Genomic DNA, 12,290 nt, shown 5'->3' with positions numbered 1-12,290 from the left:
ATAGTTGCACCTCGTCAATTTATTCATATACAGTATTTCCCAGAGCAATAATGGGGGAACAGCCCAATGCAGAGCTCTAAGGAAAGAGGTTACAGAATTGTTATTTTATAATGTTCAAATGTGTCTGCTGACAGATCAGGATAGAAACACATCCATAATCTCTGGAGTCTTGTATGTTGCTAGCTGTGAGGATGCTATTTATTTATTTTTTTTTAACTCAAATAAATTTTTATTAAGAATAACATTACAATTGACATGTTACATTCTTGTTTTCAGTACAAAGTTTTCCCCCCCAAACGAACCCTGCAATCCCAACTTATCCTGCCCCCCCAATAAGACAGCCCACCTTGTTTAGTAGCTCCACACTCAAATCTATAGGATGACTATCCCCTCAGTTAGGACTGTAGGCCACGTGTTATGTTTTCACCAATTCAGGGCCTTGATTCGCCCATTCTCTATAACAAACCTATCCCATGGCAAGCCACGGAGATCACAATTTATCGAACATTTCAATTTTCCCTCTTTTCTGCTAAAACCCCTTTTCCAGCATCAGGCCCTGCTTCACATATTGGAGGAATTCTCTCCTTGAAGGCGGCTCGTCCTTAATCCAATTTCGCGCTATTACCTTCCGGGCCATATACAGCAATCTGGCAATAGCTGTCTTCAGGTTGTTATCCACCCCAATCTCATCCACGCACCCCAACAAGCACACCATCGGGTCCCTTGCCCTTGGCACCGTGCATCTGTATGCTCCTTCCACACGACTCAAAACTACCAACCAAAAAGCAGCCAGTCTCGGACACGTCCACATCATATGAAATATATCAGCATCTGTAGACCTACACCTCGGGCACTCAGAATCATCACGCAGACCTGCCTTATATAACACGTTCGGAGATTTGTAAACTGTGTATTACATAAAGCTGTTACAGCCTATATGGTTCGCTCAGTGACAGCCGTGGAGCCCACTCCAGCACCGACTCCCAAGTTTCATTCTCCATTGGGCCCAGATCCCTCTCCCACTTAGCTCTCGCCAGTATTGGAAACCTTAACAGGAAAGTGTGAGGATGCTATTTCTTCTCACACCAACAGGCAACAGATTTCCCAAATGGTCTCTAATTATATCACTATGTTTTCAGACTTTAAAGGGGATTTTACTGGATCAACAAAATGCTCGCTAAAAGCAATAACTGGCAGAAAAGAATAATATCACTTACAATAATCAGCTGTCATTTCTGCCACTCCTATGACCCCCACTTTTTTTTAATCTATGGAGTAGATACTTGTCATCTATATTACTATTGCCACCAATCACTGGCCTAAGTGGTCTTGTGCTGCCCGCCCTAGTGTCTGTGTGATTTGCTGCTGTGGTCATGTGAAGGAATATACTTGCAAAAACAGTCAGCATGGCAACATACAAGTATATAGGTAATAAATGATTCAATTGTCAGCCATAATAATTAGCCAGCTGCATAGAAAGGACTACTCAATGTGGACTGGTCGCCAAACAAAACAAAAGAGAAAACAAGGCTGGCAAGCCAGGAAAGGATGACCAAACAAGTCCATATAGATATAAAAGTGAAAATTCTTTATTTATAAATAGTAACAAGGACAAACAGCCATCAGGATAGGAGATGGCATGCAATACCAGTAACCAAAATGACAAAGGTAAAAAAACACAACAACAGGTGTGCACACATGCCAGAACCACTCCACACAAAATAATTAGTGTATATTAAACTCCCTGTCAGAATATGACGGTACAGGAGCAGGTGCCAAAATAGATTTACATCTCATATTGCAAAGTGGATGATACTCTAAAAATTAGAGCAACCCCACATATCAGAAATAATACATTTGCGCTCAGCCAAGGATAAATAACACACACAATGGTAACTTATACCTTATCGCAAGCGGCACCAGTGTAGGGGTTCCTGGGATGTGCACACACACCCCAACTCACGTTTAGGATGTTCTCCTTCCTCAGGGGTTGTTTTGTTATTTTCTGAGATCATTTACCTTTTTCCTAATTTTTGTAGATTCTAGAAAACTCTTTACCCGCTTTCTAATATCCACTGTTTACAAACAGTCATGGCCAAACATGTCAGCACCCTTGAAATTGTTCTAGGCAATGAAATATTTCTCCCATAAAATTATTGCAATTACACATGTTTTGTTATACACGTTTATTTCCTTTTTGTGTATTGGAACAACACCAAAAAGCTGAAAAAAAGCAAATTGGACATAATTTCACACAAAACAACAAAAATTGGCCAAAATTGTTGACACCCTCAGCTTAATATTTAGTTGCACAACCTTTGGAATAAATAACTTCAGTCAATCGATTCCTATAACCATGAACAAGCTTCTGACCGTTCTCAACTGGAATTTTGGACCACTCTTCATTTGCAAACTGCTTTAGGTCTCTCATATTTGCAGGGTGCCTTCTCCCAACAGCAATTTTAAGATCTCTCCACAGGTGTTCAATGGGATTTAGATCCGGACTCATTGCTAACACTTCAGAACTCTCCAGCGCTTTGTTTCCATCCAATTCTGGGTTCTTCTTGAAGTATGTTTGTGGTCATTGTCCTGCTGGAAGACCCATGACCTAGGACGCAAGTCCAGCTTTCTGACACTGGGCACCACACTGAGACCCAAAATCCTTTGGTAATCTACAGATTTCATGATGTCTTGCACATATATTTGTCTCATCAGTCCACAGGACACTTTCCCAGAAGGATTTTGGCTTACGTACCTATTGCCAAACTGCAGTGCAGCTTTTTTATGTGTCTGTGTCAGCAGTGGGATCCTCCTGGATCTCCTGTCATAGTGTTTAGTTTCATTCAAACATCGATGGATAGTTCGTGCTGACACTGATGCATCCAGACAGCTTGCATTTCTTTGGAACTTGATTGGAGCAGCTTATCCACCATCCTGTCTATCCTGGGTTGCAACCTTTCTTCAATTATTGTCTGTGACCCAAGTCCAGGAAGATTATCTACAGTGCCATGGGTTGTAAACTTCTTGATTATGTTGCGCATCGTGGACAACGGAACATCAAGATCTTTGGAGATGGACTTGTAACTTTGAGATTGTTGATATTTTTCAACAATTTTGGTTCTCAAATCTCAGAGTTTTCTTTTCCTTTTTGTGTTCTCCATGCTTAGTGTAGCACACACAAACACACAATACAAAGATTGAATCAACTTCTTCTCTTTTTATCTGGTTTCAGGTGTGATTTTCATATTGCCCACACCTATTACTTGCCACAGGTGAGTTTGAGTGAGCATCACATGCTTGAAATAAAGTTGTTTACCCACAATTTTGGAAAGGTGCCAACAACTATGTCCTGCCCATTTTTAGAGATTTGTGTGAAATTGTCTAATTTGCCCTTTTTTTCTCTGTATTTTTGTGTTGTTTCAATATACACAAAGGAAATAAACGTGGATAACAAAATTTGTGTAATTACAATAACTTCCAGGGAGAAGCACTTCATTTTCTGGAACAATTTCAAGGGTACCAACACTTTCAGCCATGACTGTATGGTAGAAGTCAACTACAGTTGTATGGATGGGTCAAAAGTTGCTGCAGCCTCTAAGCAGTTAGACAGATGGACTGCCTTCCTCTGTCTCCCTATTGGCTTTGATGGGTTGTCGAGAAGTAATGAACGCTCCTGTCACACCTGCATTGCTGCTATATTGAATTTACTTGTAAAATTAAGGTACTTAGCGCGCAATTAGCCAGTCTATGTGTGCCCACCAGCCACAACAAGGCGATCTTTCTTTTGATGTGACCCTTACCATTTCTATGGAACATAACTTTCCTGGGCCAAAAGGCTACATATTTAAAGGCAGGTAGGATCCAGTGTTTATTTAAAACAGGTAAAGGCTAAGGGCTCTGTACGTCAAAACTCAGACCTTTATTCATCAGTGTTTTGGATCCAATTTTCATAATTGTTTGGTCAGTGTGTCTGTTTTTACTATCAGTGTTACATCAGTGATTTTCACTGCTGAAAAAAATAATAAATCACAAAACTTCTACGGGAGGGCTGGTCCTTGCTTCGGCCTTCTACCTTGCCAGGACGAGCTGTCCTGCGGTCCTCCATCCCGGGAGGTGAGCACCTTGATTTGTCCTCCCGTCATCAGAATCGGGCCCAGGCCCATGTCGGGCTCAAGTATGGAGGTGGGCACTCCACGGATCGACAAAGCTGTATGGGGCCCATCCCACACTTTTGGCCAGTCCGTATGGATATCGGATGTCATTGCCAAAAAGAAGCAGTACAAGCGGGAGATTTGGGCTCAGCTACATCAGCAAGGGGAGGGCACTTTGGCCGGGTGCCGCTCTTATGGACAGTTAGTGTACACTAACATCGAACATGTTCACGGCTTTATTCTGGAGGTAGGCACTGATGACAAAATCTATATAAATACTGTCTCTGTGAAGCATAGGAGTCCTTTAGTCGAAGGGGACTGGGTCTCTTTCATTAAAGAGAACTGCCCTAAGGGCTACTATGCGGTAGCAGTGACATTGTGCCCAGAGGGTGATGGCTCGGGACTTTATGCGAGCTCGAGAGAGGAATGGTCGGCTTCTCAACCTGCACTTGCTCCTAATGCTGCTTACGCTGCATCATGGCAGCCCAACGGTCTCTGCGGCTGCAGAGTCCTCCTCCGTCCGCCCACAAGCAAGGAACCCTGGGGTACAGGATGTGTGCCGTTGAACTGTGAAAAGTTGTGCTCTTTGCACCATGGCTGAATAAATTTTAGCTGGGACTTTTCTGCATCCTCACAGGCAAAGGAGCTCAGATGTGCTCTCAAAGCAGTGAGCAATGTAACCGATACGGCCTGGAGAGAACGTTAAGTTGTACTTATGCTTTGTTGCACCCTTTCTGCTGAAAAGCAGGACTTGGATGTTGAGGAACAATGGGTCCTTGGACCGACAGACCTGGTACAGGTGGCCTTCAATCGAGCTGAGAACAGTGCTCTGCTCAAAGGAAGGGGGGACCAGGACGCCTTTCCCTTAAGGACTGTTGATAATTGTCTTTATGTTTGGGCCTACCTCAGGGACTGTGGACCCAATTGAAGGGTCACTATTAGTGATGAGCGTATATACTCGTTACTCGAGATTTCCCGAGCACGCTCGGGTGTCCTCCGAGTATTTTTTAGTGCTCAGAAATTTAGTTTTTATTACCACAGCTGAATGATTTACATCTGTTAGCCAGCATAAGTACATGTGGGGATTCTCTAGCAACCAGGCAACCCCCACATTTACTTATGCTGGCTAACAGATGTAAATCATTCAGCTGAGGCAATAAAAACTAAATTTCCGAGCACTAAAAAATACTCGGAGGACCCCCGAGCGTGCTCGAGAAATCTCGAGTAACGAGTATATTCGCTCATCACTAATAAGAATGAGACATGGTTATCCTCAATTACTATGGGGCTGTCAGAGCGCTATATGTTGCTTTTTTCATCAACCCTAAAGTGAGTAAATGGAGCGGCGATCTAGCATTTATGCTGCCGATCCATTCTGACGGGGATATCAGTGGCCCATTATGGTGATTGATTGGAACCCAACTGATCTAAAAGTTACTGCTAGTGATGAGCGAAAGTGCTTGGATAAGGTGTTATCGGAGCATGCTCTGGTGATAACCGAATGACTTCGGGGTGCTTGAAAAATATGTTCTAATCCACGCAGCTGCATATCTTGTGGCCATTTAACAGACACAACACATGAAGGGATTGCCTGCACGGGGACTCGAACATATTTTTTGAGCACGTCACTCAGTTAACACCTGAGCATGCTCAATATGTAATTAAGTTTGGCTCCGGAGGACCGGAGAAAGTGAACCATGGACATCACCTGGAGGACTGTGAACCAGGCTTGTGTTTTTATGTATTCATATGTGGACTTGTCTCATATTGAGCTGATAGAACAATATGGACTACCTTATTTTCTCCCTACGAGGCGTATTACTTGTACGGTATTAAAGTTGTTCGGTATTTGGTCGGGGATGACCAAGCTAAAAGGAAGGGGGAATGTAAAGAGATGTAAAGTCTACCCCTTTAAGCTTTCTATGCTGATATATATATATATATATATATATATATATATATATATATATATATATATATATATATATATATATATATATATATATATATAGTAATGTATTATATTAATATTAGTGTGAGGGAGAGCTTAATGCCCATTTTTGTCCACTAGATGGGGGGCATCCTAGTATGTTTAGTATGGATAGATTTCCACACTGTAGATAGTTAACTGTAGGAGGGGTCACTGTAGTAATAGGAAGCGAGCTTCCTGATTAGAGGCAGAAAGGCGAAGGCTCGGGTGGGCTATAGGCTCGGGCAATTATAAGACCCCGTAATGTTAATTCCAAGGAAGTGCCCAGGCATCCAGCGTGTGGGGAACAGCACAGATGCAGCTACAGCAGTTGCAGAAGATTGAGCTTCAAGTATGGAAGCTATAAAGGTGGACACGGCAGGAAAGACAGGCAGGTCGCTCACCATATGGCAGGTTCTAGCCTTGGTAGATGCCCTCAGATCCGAGGCGAAACGGCTGAAGGATAACCTAGTGGCAGTGAGTCTGGACAGGGAGGACACCGAGAAAATGTACAGTTCGGTACGACCTGATCTCGAGCTGAGAATGCTGTGTTGAACCTGAATGTGCTGCAAAGTTATGAAACTAAAGTTCTGGACTGTGTCTCTGTTATTTCACAAATGGCCAAAGGTGACCCTAGAGAACCAAGGAAGAACCCTGACGGCCCAGTGTACGGAGAAACAAGTAAGCTGAAAGTGAAACATGATTTATATATAAAGGGAGATCAGGGCATGCAAAGCCTGATAAGCTCAGCCACGACTATGGCCCTGGCTGACCTCTACAGACCCATAAGTGTGAATTGTGTCTGTGTATATGATTGTGAGCCAAGTTGTTTGGACATTATACTGTGTTTGCTACTGTGAAGACATTCTGTGTGGTGGGCTGTAGGGGCAATCCTACTATGTGGCAGATCTGTGGGTTGCATCATGCCGAGGAATTATGCTGCGTGAGGGCATCATACTTTGTGAGGGACTTTGGAAACATATTGTGTATGTAGGGAATGTGGAAACATTATACTGTGTGTGGGGGACATCACCCTGCCTGTGGGGAAATGTACTGTAGTGGGCATTATAATAAGGAATTAGAATTACATTCACTGTGTTTGGGGGATATTATACTGTCTAGGGGAAGTACTGTTGGGGCATACTGTATTGGGTGAGTGTACTGTGATAACATCATACTGTGTGTTGAGGCTGAGAGAGTATCATTCTGTGTATAGGGCTCTGGAGTCTTCATAATATGTTTGGTAGACTATACTCTGGGAGCATCATATTGTGTGTGCGCCGTGGGGGCATCATACTGTGCAGGGTTATGTACTGTGGGGCATTCACTGTGTGTGGAAGAATGTATTGTGGGGGCATCATAGTATGTGTGGGGAATATACTCTGGGGCATAATACTGTTTGGGGCTAACAGGGAGTCATTCTGTGTGTGGTAGAATGCACTTTGGGGGCCATCATACTGTGTGTGAGGAATGTACTGTGGGGGCATCGTATGGTGTGTGTAGAATGTATTGTGTGAGGATCATACTGTGTAAGGGAGAATTTACTCTGGGGGCATCATAAAGGACTTTAGAGGTATCATACTATGTGTGCGGGAATGTTTTGTGGGGGCATCATACTGTTTGGGAGAATTGTACTGTGGGAGACCTTATATTGTGTATGGATGACATCCTTAGTCTGGGGAAATCATACTATATGTGGGGACATCATATTGTGTGTGAGGGAACATATTCTGGGGACATACTTTCTGTGGAGGATTATACTGTGGGGCATTATGCTATGTGTTGGTGGCACTGCGGGGATACATGGCAGTGGTACCGTACTTTGTTGGAATGTTAATGGGCTTCACTAGGAGTAATATTTCTGTATGAGCACTTATAAAGGACTGGGGGACGTTAGGAAAGTTGACATAAAATATAAATTTCCTCCATTTTTGTCTTTCAAATTTGGTAGATTTGTTGAACTGTTTCCAGTCAAGATCAACAAATCCTGCACTCTGCTCTGTCTCCATAATGGAGCAAGCTCAGCACAGATAGATAACACAAGTAGAGCTGAGCTGTATTTTTGATGGCTGTGGTGACAGATTAGGGATGCGAAACTGCAAAGCCTGCTCTGTTGATGCATATGTCAGAAGATATTTCTCTGTTGTATTCATCAACAGACCTCCATTTGTAGTTTCACATCACTGATGTCAGCAACAGGCATCAAACACAGCTCAGCCCTGCTTGTATAAGCACCTCATTGTCTAGTTATTACATGATCCATTGTGTAGACAGAGCAGAGTCCATGACAGTTGAGCTGTGCTGGAAGCCAGCTAACATAGCAATAATGTAAGCTCAAAGATGCCGCTGTGTTGATGTAGATGTTGGAAGATAAGATCCTTCAAGCAGCGCTGTGCACAGGACAAGACAGTGTACATAAATATAGAGTGTAATCTGAACAAAAAATAGCTTGATGATGTTCCAGATGTCTGTGGTGGATACATTTGAACTGAGATAGTACTGTATACACTATATAGCAGAGCTGTGCTGAACACCTGTACTAATATTACACATTCATCAGTTAGCAGGCTTCCAGCAAAGTTCTGAGTTAGACGTGGAGCTAGTCAGGAGTAGAGTTGAGTGAATTTGTTCGGGTTCCCTCTTATTCTGCAAGCTATAGCGCTTACCGAATAAGCTGCAGAGGGAACCTGGCTTCCTGGATAACACCGGCTGATCTGCTGATCGGCGCCGCAGCTGCATGTGTCACTGTCATGACACATGCATGGAGAGCCCATCAATCAGGCTGTCCATGCATGTGCTGTGACAGTGACACAGCCGCGACACATGCAGCTGCTGCGCTGATCAGTCGGTGCGATCCAGGAAGCCGGGTTCCCTCTGCAGCTTATTCGGTAAGCTCTGTAGCTTGCCGAATAAAAGGGAACCCGAACAAATTCACTCGACTCTAGACAGGAGCACACAGAAGAGGAAGGGAGGAGTCTGCAGCACTGAGGAGAAGCAGGGTGCTGTTGGGAAATTTAGTTTTAGCAGTATAAAAATAGGACTGATCATTCAGTTATGTGAAGCTGGAAACATAGAGAGGCAGATGGAGATGAAAAAAAGGCACGAAGGTACAATATATAATCTTTATCTTCGGCTGATCTATATATTAACAATTAGTATGCATTTTACTGTATCTTGTGAAAAATAATGTGATTGCCGGGAATAACTTTACAGGAGTCTTTTATTTTACTTGGGGGGACTATAGTAAGTGAGAATGGGTTGTCCAAGTAGTGCACATCCCCTTTAAGCTAAAGGTGCATGTACACCTGCTGGTGCACTGTGTTAAATGACCACCAATGTGCAACAATGGTTCAGATGCGGACAGAACGATCAGTAATAGGGAATTGGGAAACGAGCATAAATGCACACAACAAAGATATTACGACACAGAAAGTTAACCCAACAAGCCAATGAATTTGTACATTTGTATAGTTAGGTGTAAGGTTACACCTGTCTGAATAGCTTTCTGCATCGTGAAGTCATTTTAAGAAAGGCATTATCTGTATATACCTTTTCATTATTAATCTATTGTGTCATCATTGTGTTTGTTGACCTGGGATGTGATGTCACTGTGTTTATTCTTAATTTTCTAAATAATCTTTTGAATATGATTGGTTAAAAATATTTTTTAAGCATAACTTTTTCAAATTTTTTTTTTTAACCTGTTGGAGCCTTTTTCAGATATTTTTATTCGCTGCTCAAACCAAAAAGTGTTGATGTTCCAACACGTTGTTCTTGTCTTGAATTATTTCCACTCCGTTTACATCAATAAAAATATAAACATTGTCTTGTAAATTGTTTTCTGAAGGACGCCGTGCCTCTTCACACTTGCTCCATGAATGATTAGATATTGAGTGGTAAGACATGTGGTTTCTTTATAAGAATGAGATAAAAAAAAATACAAGCAACGCTGTACTTCAGCAGAGACCATAAATTATGGCACAAACAATCTTTTAAATGAATTAAGTTTGATTAATCTACCAATTCTCTGAACACTAATATTTCTAAGATCTGAATTTATTATTCCAAAAATACCTATCCCTGCAGAACATGTGATGAGAGGGCAGTAAAACATTCTGACTGCCGGCAGTGATTATAGGAGATGTCTGGCTGAGAGTTACATAGGAGAGGAATACTTACTGCTAAGATCACACAGCAGACCGCACATAGAGAACACCACCGTCAAGCGGAGGCTGAACATGAGCAAAGTCTATAAAAAAATCTCCTATATCTCACACTGTCAGTTCAGTCATTAATTCATTACTTATTTATTTTACTCATTTATATAGCGCTATCATTTTCCGCAGCGCTTTACAGACATTATCGTCACTGTCCCCATTGGGGCTCACAGTCTGTATTCATTATCAGTATGTCTTTGGAATGTGGGAGAAAACCGGAGGAAACCCACGCAAACACGGGGAGAACATACAAACTTTTTGCAGATGTTGTCCTTGGTGGGATTTGAACTCAGGACCCCAGCACTGCAAGGCTGCAGTGGTAACCACTGGGCTGCCCTATTGATTATCTGATCTGTTTGCACTAATATATGGTCCATTTTTCCTCTGGGAATGAGTGCCATAGCTAGATCCCACATTTCATTTAATAGATGGGATTCCTGTAAGTATATTAGGGCATTCAAGTTGCAATATACAATAATGGCTGTCCTTAGGATAATACATATAATGTATCATTTGTTCCAGTTCTACAATCCAGCATCAACATAACTGATTGGAGAATGATGCTTATTTATGTGCCACGTACTTATGTGCCACGTACTGCAGCTCAGCACAGTCAGAAAAATCGGGCTGAGTGGGATTACACCAGTACCAGATACTAGAGAAACACCCAATGACCTTACAGTGATGACATATCCTAAAGATAGGTGGACATCCTTGCAGGGCTATGGATTCGGTACTCCAAACCTCCGAATCCTTAATTTCCTCGATTTCGACTGAAAGACTCCTACTCCACAGCCCTGCTTCACTACTGAGCATGTACATAAAGTGCAGAACAGATTCATCTCAGTTAAAAGCCAAGATCCATAGATCAGGAACAGAACAGACATTTATAGGACATTTCTTAACTTTCCCAAATTCTTCTGAAAACATTTACTGCTCATTCTGCATTGTTCTACTCTACCCAATGTATTATATATATTAGGAGTCAGAGTCCGTGTACTTTGTACCAACTCCACCAAAATGGACACCAACCATGACTCCGACTCCACAGCCCTGCATCCTTGTAACATCAACAATTCAACTGTAGGTTTACCATGACGTTACAAGGATGTCCACCTGTCTTTAGCATATGTCATCAATGTATGATCATTGGAGGTTTCACTAGTGTCTGGTACTGCAGTGTATTCCTGATCAGCCCGATTTTACTGAGTGTGCTGAGCTGCAGTACTAGACACTAGTGAAACCCCAAATGATGATACATTGATGACATATGCTATTTATTATTATTATTATTATTATTATTTATTTATTTATATAGCACCATTAATTCCATGGTGCTGTACATGAGAAAGGGGTTACATACAGGGTTATAGATATAATTTACAGTAAACATTTTTACAGTGACAGACTGGTACAGAGGGGAGAGAGGACCCTGTCCTTGTGGACTTACATTCTATGCTAAAGAAGGTGTCATCTGGTGACAGGCTTTGCTTCACATTTGTAGCCGGTTATAACAGCCAAAGGGTTTTCTATTAAGTACCAAATATGCTTAAAGGGTTAAATAATTCTGAGGCTTCAGTAGTCATTGAAAGTGGCATCTTGTATCATCGTGGAGATACCACTTGTGTATTATTTGTCTGGAGCTTTTTAAATTGTTCTTTTGTAAATTTTGCTAATTAACCTAATTTACAATATGGATGAATACGTTTTCTTGCCACTGTGTATCCTTTAAACTTCATGCGCACAATCTTCCTGATGGCCATAGTGTCTGATTGCACCAATCCCAAGGTCTCCAATAAAAGTTGTTCTTTTCTGAGATGAGAAGTTTGTGGCATATGCACTATATTGAGCTAAGGATAACTGTCTGACAGTCATGGTCGAGGGCAGGTTATATACTGCTGCTTTAGACAAGTTGGATCTTGTTTTAAAGGGGGTGTCCAACCTTAGGCTGCA

General features: G+C 42.0%; 1 protein-coding gene across 1 annotated transcript in view; it reads left to right on the top strand.

Annotated features, from left to right (window-relative positions):
• The window catches only part of TBC1D5 (TBC1 domain family member 5), a 745,630-nt gene that overhangs the window by 417,216 nt on the left and 316,124 nt on the right, over positions 1-12,290 (top strand). The window lies entirely within an intron of this gene.

This window comes from Ranitomeya variabilis, chromosome 6 (assembly GCF_051348905.1).
Source record: "Ranitomeya variabilis isolate aRanVar5 chromosome 6, aRanVar5.hap1, whole genome shotgun sequence".
Taxonomy (NCBI): Eukaryota; Metazoa; Chordata; class Amphibia; order Anura; family Dendrobatidae; genus Ranitomeya; species Ranitomeya variabilis.
Note: the sequence above shows the minus strand (reverse complement) of the source record. Positions and strands in the feature narration are given on the sequence as shown.